The sequence below is a fragment of the Scardinius erythrophthalmus genome, assembly GCF_964197995.2.
Source record: "Scardinius erythrophthalmus genome assembly, chromosome: 2".
Lineage (NCBI taxonomy): Eukaryota > Metazoa > Chordata > Actinopteri > Cypriniformes > Leuciscidae > Scardinius > Scardinius erythrophthalmus.
Genome location: NC_138222.1, coordinates 40937066 through 40941118, shown reverse-complemented (window position 1 = coordinate 40941118; position 4053 = coordinate 40937066).

Genomic DNA, 4053 nt, shown 5'->3' with positions numbered 1-4053 from the left:
TGCCAGGCTGAACAGAAATTATTGCGCTTTCAAAATTGTTGGGTTTTTGTCTCAATGGTTAGTGCAACACAGTCTAACCAGGGAGTGCTGTCACATTTTGCCTCCTCTTTCCCACCAGTTTTGTAAAGAAAACCCACGTCAGAGCTTTACATAAGGAGTCATCAGAAAGCTTTTTTATGCCTCAACACTGTTTCATGCATTAATTAACTTTTTTATAATCCTTTGAACATTTTGCAGTCAAAGGGCATTGTATTGAAAATTGGAAAATAAGAATTTCCTTTTAACCCTTTATCTTAAAGAAAGATATTTGTATTTTGAGGTTAACACCAGCTGTATGGGGTACTTTACCTCATCTAATTAGCTTTTTTCACTCTGTTAAGGAAATCGGTGCTTCCATTTGCAGTAAACGATAATAAGTGGCAACTTTGAACATATTACTGTAACATCTTTATTGTCTTCAGTAAACAAAGAATAAGGGAAGATCACATCAGCTGTGTTAAGCTTTCAGGTTATGCTTAATATTGAAATATTTCAACTTAAACCAGCAGCAGCTGTTCAAAAAGTAATAACTTGCTGGCTCACATTACAAATTCTATTTGTGTGCAATAAGATAAGTGATATTTGCAGATTCATTCTTATTGCCACTGTCAATTGGGATGTATGCAGCACAAAAGTTTTTAGTTATTTAATTTTTTACGTTAGATGGCTGGTAATTTATGTTCAAAGTGAATAAATGAGTGCACTTTTGCTATTTAATGTTATACAGGTATATTGTAATATTTAACTAAATTGAAATCTATGAGAGACTTTTTTTCTTTCTTTCTTTCTTTTTTTTTTTTTTTTTTTTTTTTTTTGCAAAATGCTGTCCTGAGCTGCATCTCAGGTTTCCCCCAGTCTCTCTAGATTTAAAGAGATCATTCAGATTTTATCCCACAGAACAGGGTGGGATTTTTTTTTTTTTTATACACAATCATTACATAATAATGGCACTGGTTATTGCACTAGCTGGCACCTTTATATTGCATTTGCAATTTGAATATATGACTGAGAAAAGGTCACATTTTAAATGGAAGAATTAGAAGGAAAAATGGGGAAGGATTAATAGTAACTGGTGAAACAAAAATGCCAAAGTGGATTATAGTTGTGGAAAAATGATTATAGGACAGTTGTCAAAACTATCTCAAATGCTTGTTTTATTGTCAACTATGCATTAATGAGGCTAAGAAAAAGTTGATTAGCCACATTTTGACTTCATATGAATTTCCCCCCAATTGATGCTTGTCATTTAGTAGTTTGCATAAATGATATTCATTGACGTATATATATGCTCTCATGCACATGCCTCGTTTTGGCATTTTCAATGACTTGAGCGATTCATTCAGGAACTTAGTTATAACATGCACTATTAAAGAGCCTTTACCCCTTAATCAAAAGATCGTACCAGCTGTAAAAACCCAGATCGCATTACTAATAAACAAACTCAGTGCTAATTTCAAAGCTGAAATGAAGACATTTAATTCAAATGGCTATTACTGTACCATGCTGTACTGACGCACTTGATTAGTAGACTGCTTTCAGAATATCAGAGCATACACTTTGTTTCTGAGTGTGGTAGTTATTAAAGTCCATCTTAGCCTTACTTCCATACCAAAGACAAGTTTTGGAGTTACTGAGAAAAATGTTGAAGTAATTCTACCTTTTTAGTATCACCACTTTCAAATTGAATTATTAACCCAGCTTTTAAGGTGCATGTTTTAAAATGAATTTGTGGAAATATCACCCAGGTTGAAATGGGGCCAAGATTGTGGGGTTGAAAAGGGAATTTGTTTTGTGAATACATAGTGGCATTTGCATAAGACCACTGTATCACTTGAATTTTATTTACTGATCATGTCAAACTTCGTACTTCTGGTATTTGTAGCAGGACGATTCTTATGGGATGAAAAAGTGGACTATTGAACTTCTGTTTGTGACGCGCTGTAAATAAGCTCCATTTATAAAAGGGAAAAAAATGTCAATGTATTACCAGTTTGACTAACATTCATATTGACAATATGACCATGATAATAGTCATCAATGGTCCTTGACAGTTTTCTGTTTTGTTTTTAATTGTTACAATTAATAGTTTACACAACTAGACATCTCTTGTATAGATATAGATGTGTGAGTTTTAATTTTCAAGCATTGTTTTCTATTTATTATTAATTGGTTTCCAGTTTTTTTTATTGCATTTTTTATTTTATTTTTTTTTTGCAGAAGAGTGCTTTTGTGTGGGAATATAGCATGGATTTAAAAATATGTATTGTGGTTTTATATTACAAGATTGCATATCTTTTTCTCTTTTTTTGATAAACAGGGATCTAGCAGTTAACACTGGAATGTAACAACTGGAAATTCGCAAAGTTCTAGTGGTTCCTTTTATTGCACTAATTTCTTCAATGAGCTTTGAGAATTTCAGTGCAGTACATGAAGCCTCAATAGACTGTTTTGAAGAACAACTTTTTGGAAAAAGATTCAAGTAAAAAAACAGTCCTATGAGGATCTTGGTGAGAAGTACTTACATGTAAATAAGTGAAAGCAATTAAAATGTTTAATTAAATAATTTGAACGTTTAATAATCGAACGTTCATTACATTATCAAAATCATAAATATGCATTTGTTCAGAATCACTGTACATAAATGTCATGACTCTTTATAGTAACAAGTATTTCTGTTCAACAGAAGAAAGTTAACTTGTTGACTTGTTTTGAAATAACTCAGATAATGTCTGGTGTTCATTTTTTTATTTTATTTTTTACATTTATTTTAAGTCTTCATGTACTATTTCCTTCTGCTTAAATTATGTATGTGAACATTTGTTTTTGAACAAGCACTACTATTTCTACTTTAATGAAGAGGCAGGCCAGAATTGTGACTGTATTATTCACTGACCTGGTAAAACTTACCGTTCCCCGTGTCTTTCTTTCTTACCTTTGCTATTCCCTATGTTGTTATTGTTTATGTACAGACTCTTTATGGTAGTTTGATCAATTTAAGACATTTCTGCAAGATTTTCTTCATTCTTTTGTATTATAAGTGCTGACTGATGTTGAGATTTTTTTTAAAAGTGGTTTTAAAAACCAATAAACATTTTGTAAAGTATTGCAAATATTCTGTTCTGTCTGTAGATGAAGTTACTTATATCTAAAACTGTTCCTGGCAATCTGAAAAGGCCTGGTTGGCTTGTGTAAAAAAATAAAAATAAAAAAAAATCTGAATTTTGAGCATGGTGAATCAGATCAGCTAGGTTTTCACCAGCTTAACCAAGGTGGTCTATGAACCCTAACCAGGGGTGAGTTTCCCAAAAGCATCGTTACTTAACTATGGTCGCAAGTGCCGCTGAATTGTGTTGTAACGTCGGGACTTGCAGGCTATAGTTGACTGAGAAACGCAGCCCAGGTTGACCTTGGCCATGTGAACCCTATCCATTGAAATTCATGAGAATTATTTAACACATACTGTACATACATGAATATATGGGGAAATAGTGTTTATAGAAGGGCTGTGTGTTTCAAAGGAAGTAGTTGAGAGATTATCTTTTGGCGGGTGATGAGTCATTTGCTTTGCATGATATTTGAACTCAACATACAAACAGACTCAGCACAAATTCAACTTTATCTGACCAGCAGATGGAGCCATTACACTTTTTTTTACAGTTCAGGACGCTGTACCTGCTCACATTGAATACTTTTGCCATTAATTAAGATGTGAGGTTGTCAAGAAACATACCCTATATAACGTGCTATAGAGTCTCATTTTAAAATGTTTTATTATTGCTTCTGTAATTGTGTGGAGTGACATCATACTACATGTAAGCTGCTGAGCTCATATCAGTCCTTGTATTTTAAGAACTGCACACTAGTAGTATACTACTCGTAATACTTTTACCATATCTTTCTATGACATAAAAGTAGAGTACTAGAATGTGTTCCCGAACTCAGCATTGAAGTTCATTCGGCCTGTTTCCTGATGACGTCATTGCTCTGCTCTTTAATTTGACTACAGTCCGAGTT